Consider the following 12,737-nt stretch of genomic DNA (forward strand, 5'->3'; position numbering starts at 1 on the left):
CTCTCCTTTTGCTCCAGAGCGAGTCTGCCTGCAGATGTGGACTGCATATTCATGTGTACATCCCTCAGCGCACTGGCACGCAGTCATGCTAACAACATGCCGGCTCAATCCTGTATCTCTATTATGGCACCTAGTAGTTTCGGTTGTTTCTTGTTTACATGTCTTTGCTTCTCCAGGGGACTAGAATCTTCAGTGGCACAGTCATATCTGATTGTTGTCATTGTTATTCTCAGATCCATTCCATGACTTGTTCCTTGCTGCTTTTGGTAAACTCTCTTTCTCCTCTCAGATTCCTAGGAGTGGCCAACTTCTCTTTAAGGTCCCATTTGAAGTTTACTGTTACCCACAGGGACCCAGGCAAGGTATGTTGCCTAAGGACAGAGGAATTTGGTCCTTTGCTCCATAACAATTTTTAAAAAGTGGTTTTGCAATAGTCTGGGCTTGGCTGGCCAGGAATAGAGGATGAGGAAAGAAGCCATAAAGAGTATTCATTGCTGCAGTGGAAGCTGAAGCAAGAACAGGGCCAGCTGCCAGGCAGTCAGTGCAGATGAGTCTGCCGTCTGTACAGCCCAGCCTCATATGTACTCCCACCACCCTGGCTGTTCAGAGCTTTCTAAATCGTCCGAAATACCACTGGACTCTAAATAATTAAGTAGATTCCCATGTGTTGAGGAGAACACCCTCGGAGTTTTTAAAAGTGGGTTTAGATCTTTATGAGCCAAAAAGAGGAACATGGGATGTACTCACTCATATTTGGTTTCTAGCCATAAATCAAGGACATTGAGCTTATAATTCATGTTCCTAGAGAAGCTAAATAAGAAGGTGAATCCAAAGACAAACACATAGGCATCCTCCTGAATATTAACCTTCATCAGGCGATGAAAGGAGACAGAGACAGAGACCCACATTGGAGCACCGGACAGAAATCTCAAGGTCCAAATCAGGAGCAGAAGGAGACGAAGCACGAGCAAGGAACTCAGGACCGCGAGGGGTGCACCCACACACTGAGACAATGGGGATGTTCTATCGGGAACTCACCAAGGCCAGCTGGACTGGGTCTGAAAAAGCATGGGATAAATTTGGACTAGCTGAACATAGCGGACAATGAGGAAGAATGGGAACTCAAGAACAATCGCAGTGGGTTTTTGATCCTACTGCACGTACTGGCTTTGGGGGAGCCTAGGCAGTTTGGATGCTCACCTTATGAGACCTGGATAGAGGTGGGCGGTCCTTGGGCTTCCCACAGGTCAAGGAACCCTGATTGCTCTTTGAGCAGATGAGGGAGGGTGACTTGATCAGGGGAGGGGGAGGGAAATGGGAGGCGGTGGCGGGGAGGAGGCAGAAATCCTTAATAAATAAATAAATTAAAAAAAAAGAAATCTCCAGATCTGGGGCAGACTCAGTTGACCTCAACTGACTTTACTTATGCTGGTCAGGGCTGGTCCCCCCTGCCCCCCGTCTTTCAGGAATGAGAATTGTCTAGATTTCAGTCTTAACAGGAGAGCAGATGGGATCACATGTTATCCATTGATTATTGATCTTGTTCACATGATGAGTGAGTTCTCTGCAAATTCATAGTGAAATTTTTATTCCCACAGTGGTTATACGCATGGGGCCTTTGGGAAGTGATGAAATCTTTAAAGCCCCTTTCTTATTAATGAATGAATGAATGCCCTTATGAAAGAAGCTTCAGAGAGAACTCCTCTCTGGCCTTTTCACTTTCCACTCTGAGGACACAGCAGGAGAAAACCACCTTGGAAGCAGAGAGTGGCCCTCCCCAAACCAATGCTTGAGCCTTCAGCTTGGATTTCCAGTCTCTACGATGATGAGAAATGTGTTTGCTCCTTATACATTTCATTAGAATAGCACAAATGGACAGTTATATGCTGGTGTCAGGATTCAGAGAGGCAGGGAGGGAGGGAGGGAAGGAAGGAAGGAAGGAAGGAAGGAAGGAAGGAAGGAAGGAAGGAAGGATAAGATGGTAATGTCTCAAAGTGCACCGAGAGTCAAGGGTAGAGAAATGAACTCCATCTATCCATGGGAGATGCTGTAAAGTACCATTGAAGATGGTCTAGTGGGAAGGAGGAATGGAAGACTGGGGCCACTTTTCTTTTCAGTCTTCTTAGGTGAATCCTCTGGCTCTTAGTCACATTTCTTCCATATGTACATATGCTTATTCTCGTTCCAGCTTCCCAACACTAATTCACATCAAATTGTGACATCAAGCTCAAATTCTAAAGGCTTATGATTGCTATCGCATTCCAATAAGACTCCTTGAATGTGGCTCCTCTTCATTTATAGATCCAAAGGCCAAAGAAAGGAAGCCACCTGATTGACACATCCCAGAAGTGCATTGGTGGGTAAGGGGAAGGATTAAAAAAATGCCTCACAGTTGCTAAAAGGAGAACCGGAAAGGATATCTCTGGCCAGAAAAATAATGAAATCCAAGTGGGCTCATGTTAAGAGGTCTCTGTGTAAGATGGGAATACTTTATCAGGTCTAAATTTTGATTCTGGAGGTGGCTGTCTAAATCTGCCTCTTTTCTTTGGTTCTTGGGTCTTCTCTCAGAAACACCCCCTTGGATGGCCTTCTCTCTAGATTTTTTTTCTCACCTTCATTATTGTGCGTGCTAATCTCAGGACCAGACACCATTTGCAGTGGCAATGATCTTAGATCACGGCTAGATCTTAATGAAGGGCAGAAGCACTGTTGTATACTAGCTTCACTGGAAACCACATACGTTTCTTATGAAGCTGATGTAAGTCAAATATATCTGGCAAAAATCACACCTGTGGTTACTTCACAGGTGTCAATAGTCGTATTATGTTGACTTGTGGTCTTTAAAATTCCTCAGTCTGTTTTCTAGATGAAAGGAGTCAACAGCTCCCCCTGGCCATCCATTAACAAAGGGTCTTCCGTTCAAACTTCATGTCTGCAGGGGGAGGTACACAAAGTTCCTTGACTTGAAAACCCCCCACCAGGACAGTGACAGTCCCTCTATTATAATCGAGAAGTTGTGATCTCTAAAGCAGTCCCTCTTACAAGCAGGTAGGGTAAGTTTTGCCTACAGTGTGCTAAGATAGTTACTAGGAAAATTCCATCTCAGACTCAAACTCCTTCTTTTCATCTCCCATTCCTTAAGTTCCTTTAATAGAGACTAATTGCAATGGGTTAATATTTAACCTGTCACAGGGCATCTACCATGCACAGCCATTGTCATGGATAATATATATTTATTGCCTAGCTTGGTGCTTGGCCCTTAGCAAGGCCTCAGCAAATCTTTTCTTCCTCCCAGAACACTTCTGTTCTCTTGAAGGGTCCTCCTTTCTTGCAATTCTGTACACTGTAGGAAAGAACATGGGCAGTCTCCATTACTTTTGTGTAAGTGACTTGGTTGGTTCTTTAAATATTTATTCAGACCTAATATATGATAGGCACTGCTTATAGGTACTGGGGGCTCAGGCCCCGAGGAGCGCCTCTTCCTTTACGGAGCTTAGAGTATGGAGTGGTGGTCGGGGTAAAAAGTAGACAGTATGTAAACAATTCCTGGAATACTTAAAGAAGACACTGGAAACTAGCGAGGGAGCTGAGCCTGGGCATCTGGGAAGCCCCGAGGACTGCTCAGTGTGGGGAAGGGAGGGAGGTCAGAGAAGAGGAATGAGAGGGAGTCTGAGGACAATGGGGCTTCTGTGCCTCCTCCACAGTTTTGCCCTATGACTGCAGAAAGGACATTTTAGTTCAAACAAACAAATAAATCTAGAGAAATATGGCCTGTCATAGCAAGTGCAACATGGTTAGTCACGATTCCCTCAAGGATCAGAACCATGGACTTGAGTATCAGGAATACGTAGACCTAGGCCAGCCCAGCTTCTGCCGTCTGAATTGTATCCTCTCTGGGCCTCTGTTCCTGAGATTCTATCTGGAAGGTGAGCCTACATGCCGTCTGGCCACCTGTGGCTTCAGCAAATGGCCAGCATCTCCATTGGGAGTGCGGACAGAGTTCCAGCAAGACTGATGGTCGTGGTCCCCAATGTCTCTCTCTCAGATGTCCATTTCTCTGTCCAGCTGTGCAGCCCTCCTGCCTGCTTCACTGGGTTCCAGCTCTGGGCTATCTTTTCTTGTGAGTCACAGTCCAGATGGTTGGCAAGTCACTATGCCCCTAGTGCCGTGGCAGCCTGGCCTGGGCGCTCTTCCAGAATGTCATTGCTCACTCCCATCAGAAGTTTAAGCACTGCTTGCGATGCTTCTAAAACTCCTTACTCCAGAAGTGGACGTAAACACCACCCCCCACCGCCCCCAACAAAGAAGCAACATCTACTTGCAACCGAAAAATTAGTTTTCTCCAAAAGGAGTCTCACTGGGTATATAAACCACACTGAAGGGCCAGCAGCAGTAGATGGCCAATATAAAACGAACTCAATGGTATTTTTAATAGATTTTTTGTCTCATATTCTTTGTTTGGGCTTTTTTTTTTGGTCTTACTAGTCTTTTGCTTCTATATTATGTTTTCTGACTTTTTGTTTTTATGGGTTTTTGTTTTTATTTTGTGTCTGTGTATAATATTGCTTATATATTTTCTGTTTTTAAACATATTTTCCTTTTGTTTTTGTTTGCCTGTTTGTTTTCTAAAGGTAGAGAGACAGAAAGAAAGGGTGTGTGTGGAGGTTGGTGCAGAGATGTTCAGACAGCCATGGGTCTTTGACCACAAGGAACTCGGGAAGCACTGCTCCCTACATCTCTGTCTCATGCTCTAACGAGTCACATGCATGTGTGGTAGCTGGCATGGACTGGGACTGACCCTTCCTGTGGTGATCCTCTTACCATCGCTCCACTCTGCTAGTGCAGTATCAGCTTCCTCTGAGACTGGTCCTCCTTTGGGTCAGGTGACAGCTCCAGTAGCAGCAGGGACTACACCCTGTGGGGTGAGGCACAGCTTTCTAAGACTTCCTATTAAGAGGGAAGTAGCCTGTTTTCCAGAAGTCTCCAGGAAATGATTCCCAGAATCTTTCTGGCTGGAAGAGAATTAACCCATGAAAGTTAAGATCGATCACAGCCCACACACTCTTCCAGTGGCTCACAGATAATGCCAAGGAGAAGATGGATGTAATACCCTGGGACTTCAGTGAGGATGGAGGAAGATGGTGCCCTAGATGTTAGTTGGCAGTGTTCATGACTCTGTGTCAACTGGAGAATCTTCCAGGATCCTTAAGTATGACCTCTTTGGAGCCGCAAATCTACTTATTAACTAGTAGACTCTGGGGAAAGGAATATTTTAAAGGGGGTTATTGTGGGCAGAGTTCTTCTTTGTATCAGCAGTCAGCTCTGTCTCACCTGCCAGCTCTCAAATAACCACACTGAAACTAAGAATTCTGCCTAGCTATTGGCTAGTTAGTTCTATATTAACAATGAGAACAACACATCTCCACAGTGAAGAATTATTCCACATCAGGTTATTGTTCTGATATTTAAGTACAAGGCTTAAGGGCCAGTGATTGCATGGCTAACTGGACAACCCAGGAGAATCTCTGTATTGTGGCCTGGGTATGAAGTGTTTCTCATGGGCTTATGGATTGGAACACTTGGTTTCTAGCAAGTAGCACTGTTTTGAAAGATTGTGGCAATGTGGGAGGTGAAGCCTCATTGATGGAAGCCAGTCACTGGCCAGAGTAAGGGTGGTGAGCTTGGGGTTTTGTAGCTCAACCCTCTCCGACCTGAATGCTCTGCTTATTTTCTATCGTGGTGTAAGATGGGGAGAACCTGATACTCCCTCCTGCTACCGTGGAGTCGCTACGCTTTCACCGCCACGATGAGCCAAATTAAATCCTCCTTCCCTTAAGCTGCTTCTGTCAGATGTTTTGGTCACAACAGTAGAAAAAGTGGTTGGTGCACCCCCTTCATATGGTCCCTAACTTCAGCACACCGTGAAGCTCTTGTTGCCCTTTAATGTGACACTGCAAGCCCAGGATTCAAGAGCTGGATGCCTTTGGGGGCTATGATATAGTCTACTACTGGGGGTCAGGGGAAAGGAGACCTTGATATGAGTCAGTAACGAGGAATAGCAGCTGGCCTGCAGAAGCAGAAGGGAAAGAACACCTGGAATGAAAACTGAGCCTTCATTCATGCCCAACCTGGAGCTGGATGGAGGCTCACTGTGCAGGAGATGCTGGGCGGGGCCCGGGTAGAGCCAGGAGGCCAGGGTCTTGTGGTGGGGACTGTGAGCCACAGCTAAGAGACAGTTGTTAAAGGCAAGGGGTTCTAGGAGCAGTATGATCAGGGCTACATCCTGGTCACACCAGGAATGGACCCTCTAGGGCCATGGCTGAAGGAGAGGGGTGGTGGAGAGATATTTCAACAGGTACTGGAAGGAAATTGACTGGACTTGAGCAGATCGGGTAAACCAAGTGAAGTGGAGGGAGCTGAAAAGTGGGAGAGAAAAAGCAAAGGGAGAGGTAAGAAAGACTGCCAGGGGCTCTGGAGAAAGCCTAGTTCATTTCTTGTTATAATAAAATTGCTAAGACTGTGTACTCAGAAGAAAAGGGCTCATTTTGACGTGATGTATGTGTCGGTAGGTAAGGCCATAACCTTGTTGGCAGAGTTATGAGTAGTACAGGATGCCTTGCAAGACATTGTGTGTGTGCATTTGTGTGTGTGTGCATACGTGTGTGTGTGTGTGCATACGTGTGTGTGTGTGTGATCTGTCTGTTTGTCCATCCATCATGTCCTCAGGTCTCTTTTGTCTGATAAAGTCAACTAGCTCTATTATACTGACCCTATCTAATCTTAATTACTTCTAAGGCCCCATTCCTAAACATTATAGTCAGGCACAATGAGGCTGAGGCAAGAGGATAGCTGCAAGTTCATGACTAGCCTGAGCTACATGGCTAGACCCTAAATGAAATAATAAAAATCTAGTCAGATTGTTTCTACTCTCTTCTTACCTCTTACTAGGGATTCAATTTCAGCACCCATGAGCTTTTAGGGGTTGCATGCTAGCTGTATATAAACCATGGCGGGGAGTATCTGAAGGAAATAGGGACAGGCGTCAACTTCCCATGGGTATATTGGCTTGAGTTTGTCATTATGGGTCACTTGGGCATTTAGGAAAACATAGGACTATAAGGCTTTGGATACAAGGGGGTTAGTCTGGGCCACAGGTGGAGATGTTGGGATAGTGTGCATGTCGGTGGACTGGGAACATGATCACCTGTTAGACAAGAACTGGGAATAGAAAAAAAATAGCCCTCGTGGGAGACTGGAAAGATCTGCTGTGTTGGTCTTGAGACTTAAGACTTTGTACACTGAGGTCTTTTTTGTTTGTTTGTTTTTTGTTTTTTGAGACAGGGTTTCTCTGTGGCTTTGGAGCCTGTCCTGAAACTAGCTCTGTAGACCAGACTGGTCTCGAATTCACAGAGATCCGCCTGCCTCTGCCTCCCGAGTACTGGGATTAAAGGCGTGTGCCAACATCGCCCGGCTCACTGAGGTCTTTTTGCTTTGAAACAATGGGTCACGGGAATGGCTTTTTAGTGGTGAAATTTAGGGATGCAATTGGAGAGCAATCTGGAGTGAGGAGCAGCCTAGACTGTTGCTCATGCCTCCCGGGCTCTTTGCTGGGCCAGCTCTGGCTGTCAGCTTGTTAGCCTCTGTAATACCCGAGTAACTGTTTGGCTCCAGCAAGGTCCCAGCGGCACTTGTCACTGAAACTTAAGCCACTATGTACCAACATCATGGCTGAAACAGAAAGCAGGGCTCGAGAATGAGCCGGGATGAGCCATCGCGCTTCTCCGGTGTCCTGTTACCATGGCTGAGTGACGTAAATGCTGCCCCAGATTCACTTCCTGCTCTGCCCTCTTTGAGACTCAGATTGTTAAAGCCAGTGTGTGATGAGGAATTGAAGACCCACTGGGTGGAAGCTCTTCCTCTGAGAGGCCTGGGGCGGGTCATCTACCAGTCGGTGGCTGCCTTCTGGTCTCTGTGCAGAGATGATGGTCATCATTGCTAGTGCTGCTTTACGGCCCTGGGATGCTCTTTCCACATTCGTTACTCCCTCAGTCTCCAAGCCAGGCAGATAAGAACGAAAAACCCCGTTCTAGATGAGGACCAAGGAGTTAATTGCCCAAGACAGGACACAGATCCTCTTGATTTCAATTTTCCTGCCTCCTATTCCTGTGTGACTCCACCACACACGGCAGAGCTCCAAACCCAGCACGCCTGCCTGGCCTGCTGGACTCTAGGCTCACATCACCGGCCTTAAGAACTTCTGGGTGCTTGCCAGCTGGCTCTTTCAGGCAGAAGGAAAAGTCCTCAGGAAGACAGGACTGCGGGGGTGGGGGGGAGCGCTGATACTGATGATGTCTCGGTGTAGCTGTGGGGTGACTGCAGCCCATGACAGGGCAGATCCTGAGGTAGCTGAGGACATGTGTCCTGACCTCAAGTAATTAGGCTCAGGCTTTCAGCTTTAAAAAGAGAGCCAAGTAATGTACAATACAGACACGACCCCTGTCACTGAGCCTGCCCTGCCATCCCTCATGAAAACTTGAGCCAGTGGGCTGAGCATCCTCATCCAAATCCTGAACCTCAGTCCGAGACAACCCTAAGCAACTCTTACCTCTATCCAAGATGGAAACACCTTTGTCTGTGTCCTCATCCACTCTTTACCCAGAACTGTCCTTGCCTGGTCCTTGAGCCTCAGCCAAACCCCAGCACTACCTGTATCATTTAAAACGCGACCGTTCACTCTGTCTACACCACCACAAACCCTGCTCACCTGTAACTCTACCGCCATACTTAAACCCAGCATTTCATTTCCTACCCAGATGTCACCAACTTTACTACCATTGAGGCTTCACTTCTTTCTTGAGCTGGAGGGGGGTTAGGGGGAGAGGTAGGGGACTTCTTGTACGCATTACTGGGAAATTTCATAACTGCCCAATGGTTAACAGTGTCTTTATGAAACTAAATATGGCTGTCAAGTCCGCTGTCAGACAAGCTGCCTCAGAACACTTTTCATGGCTGGGAACAGGGGTGTAAGGAGCTGGGGTGGCCTCCTGAGCCTGTCCTTTGTGTCTGTGTCAGAATAACGGAGTTCATTCTTTCAGTGGGCAAGTTGAGCAGCCACCTCAGTGCTACAGATAGAGTCCGAGAAAAGGGATGTCATCTGTTTCGAGGTTGGCATAGCGTCGGCGCCACCTCTGACGCAGCGGATGCATCTTTTCAAGAAGACAGGAGGCTTATTTCTCCTGATCTGGTAGTATTCATCAAAACTGTGTGTTTTCGTTTTTTACAAGATTGTTTATGTTTACTTGGCATTCATGAGTGTTTTGCCTGTATGTATATGCACTATCTACATGTTTGGGGCCAGCAGAGGCCAGAAGAGGGCTCTGGAGCCCCTGAAACTGCAGTTAAGGATGGTTGTGAGCCATAGAGTGGGTACTGGAAACCAAACTCCAGTACCTGAAGGAGCAGAAGTCCTTTTAACTACCGAGCCACTTCTCCAGCCCTATGAACTCCCTGATGCCATTATGAGTGACTGACATTCTCAAGAACTTGGTTTTCTGAAAGATGAGTGGGTTCTGGGAAGCTGAGCTATGCTGTAATTGTCCCTGGAAGCACCATCAAGGCGCTAAGTGACTCTTCACTCAACTTGACTGTGACAACTCTGGCTGTCTTTCTTAGGGAAACTGTCAGTCAGACTAGAAATGCTTCCCACAATGGAGTAAGGGAAAACGGTGGTGCGTGTATTTATGTGTGTGAGTGTAAATTAAGATTTATTTCATTTTATATGTGTGAGTCCTTTGCATGCATGTGTACCATGTACATGTATTGCCCAAGGAGGCCATAAGAAGAAAGTATTTGATCCTCTGGAACTAGAGTTACAGATGGTGAGCTTCTAAATGGGTGGTGGGAGCTGAACCCAAGTCCTCTGAATGATCATCCAGTGCTCTTAACTACTGAGCCATTTCTCCAGCCCACTGTATAAATATTTAAAGATTTATTTATTTATTTGTGTGTGCATGTGCGTATGTATGTGTGTGCATGTGCATGCCCACGCGCACAAGCAAGCCGCAAAGGCTAGAGGAAGGCATGGTATCAGAAACCAAGCTCTGGTCCTCTGGAAGAGTAGCAAGCACTCTTAAATGCTGAGCCATCTCTCTTGTCTTTGCCTATCCCCAACACCATCACCATGTAAAGTTATTATTTTCCTTGCTTTAGCCCCAAATCAGAATTTTAATTTGTAGAGACTGTAGGGGAATGTGTTAAAGCTGTGGAGCTGCAAAGATATCCTGACTTATTGGGAAGCCAGGCTGAACTTAGAGCCGCAGTAGAACAGCTCTGGACGGGTAGAGCCTCTACAGGACCACTCTGATGGGTAAAGCCACAATAGGACAGCTCTGGAGGCTGGAACTGCAACAGGACAGTCTAGCCCTGGAGGGAAGGGGTCCTGACTTATTGGGAAGCCAGGCTCCCTGAAGCTGGGGTGTGGTGGGGGATGGTCTCTCTACAGGATCTAGCAATCCTGCTCGTCTCCTGGAGAGCCACTATAGCTGAACTCTGCTCCGTTCCCTAAAGGAACATCCTAGCAGAGCTATTCACTTCTTCTCCCACCCAAGATGATACTTCTGCTGAAAGGGAAGCCCCTGCAGAAATGTAGCAATCTCCTCCAGCTCTGGAGGGAAAAGTAATCAGCCCCTCTTAGGGAGTGTACAGCAAGGTTTTTCTGTTCTGTTCTTCTCAGCCTTGCTCAGCAAGGTTTTTCAGCTCAGTCCCAATAGGGACATCCCAGCCAGGTTCTTCTATTCTGCACCAGAGAATGAAGATCATCACCCAAGACTCTTTTGAGACAGAGATTTACTTGAGAAGGAGGAGTTCAGGAGAGTGGCTGCCTCTGCCAGGGAGGGATAAACAGCAGCCTCTAACTAAACAGGCAAAGAGGCTTACATAGGGCTTCTTAGGGAAGAGAGTTTTCCCAGGGAGAAGAGGGATTGGTTAGGTTTCCCTGCTCAGGGATTGGTAAATTTAATTGGTTGGGGCAGAGATGGCTCTGAATTCATGGCCGAACTGTATTTCTTTCACTGGTCCTTTTAGCCTTTTGACTCTAATCTTAGGACCAGGACATATTTCTTTCACTGGCTCTGATTCTAGGGACAAAGTGTGTTTCTTTGGCACTGGTTTCAGAGTCAGGGCATTTTTCTTTGGTCTTGGGTTCAGGGATAAAGATGTTTCTTTCCCTGGCTCGGGTCTCAGATCCAGGGTGTGCTTCTTTCATTGGCTCTGGGTTCAGAGTCAGGGTGCTCAGTGATTGGTTGGTTTCCTGCTCCAGTTATCCCATTGACCCTATAGAAACTTCTGAAAGATTTCACCCAGTGTTATAGTTAAAACCAAAGCTTGGGTTAGGCGGTTAAACCGGTCTTGTTTTTAAAGTAAAGTGCTGTGCACTTTTCAGCCGTGATCCCACCCATCTCTCTAGCTTCCCTGTGCCCCAGCCTTGTCACCTGCCTCACATGGGTGAGGAGGTGCGCTTTGGCTGCTCCATGACTTGTCCTCACACTGGAGTCTTTTTAAAGCCCCCCCTCCCCTCCGAGCTCTGAGCCTTGTGCTATGGGCTGCAGCAGGTGTGGGAAGCCAAGGTTAGGGAAGGCCTAGGCTAGGTGCTGGTGTGGTTGCCTGGGGAGGGCAGAGGTAATGTAAAACAAGCCTAGGTGCAGCCTGCGGAAGCCAGATATGGCAGCAGGCTCGCTGACAGTAACTGCACTGCTGCAGTGTCCGGGGGCCGTGTGTGAGCCTGGGAAAGCAGTGAAGACTTGACTCACTTGCTTTGCTTCTGGGCTGTCACGGATTGCTGCGCTTTTGCAACCAAGCCCCATGCTTGATACCCATGATCTCATCTCATTCTTGCAACCACACTTTGAAATACAGGCCGATGGCTTGTGCTTTACGGGTGAGCCATTAATTAAGGTTGTCTGAGATTCCCCACAACTTTGGGAGCCCGGCTGAGAGCTGGAAGGTTTGGGCTGCTTTCCAGCGCTCCGGTGAACCTGTTAGATGAAATTTCGAGCGAAAATGAAACTTTAGTTTGAGCTTTTGCTCTCTTTAGCTCTTGGGTGGGTTGGGCAGTCTTTTCTGGAAACTTCCTTCTAGAGCTCCCATGCTATTTGTGGTTTTGGTGATAAAGTGATGTCCACAGTTTCCACATGTAGGTCTGAGCCTGTTGGAACTAGTCTCTGTCTCATTTCAGAGCGGTCTTCTTAATTCACCCTTGTGTTAAGTTTAGTTTTAAGAACCGGTTTTATTCATTGGGGTGCGGTGGGACAAGAAGTGTGCCGCAGCATGTGTGGACATCAGAGGGCCATTTGCAGGAGTTGGTTTCCTCCTTACCACGTGGGGCCAGGAAACCAAACTTGGGCTTGGCAGGAAGTGCCTTTACCCACTGAGCCATCTCGCTGGCCCAGGCCTGTTTTTGATAACTACAGTATTTGGTCCCGGCATCCGAAGTCGGAGCTTAGTGTAGCCACAGCACCATCTTAAGATGAGGAAACTGAGGCTCAGTGACTTCAGTCATTTACCCAATGCCATGGAACTGAGACGGTGAAGCGAAGGCTGTCCATCAGAAAAGCAAATGCAGTAGTGATTGCTTCCTGACACTTGCCAAGGAAGGGGCCCTGGCCCTGGGAGAAGCTGAGGTATACTGACAACAAGGCCAGGCCGTTCACCCGCTGGGCCTCTGGAGACTCATTTGAAGA

Source organism: Microtus pennsylvanicus, chromosome 8 (assembly GCF_037038515.1).
Source record: "Microtus pennsylvanicus isolate mMicPen1 chromosome 8, mMicPen1.hap1, whole genome shotgun sequence".
Lineage (NCBI taxonomy): Eukaryota > Metazoa > Chordata > Mammalia > Rodentia > Cricetidae > Microtus > Microtus pennsylvanicus.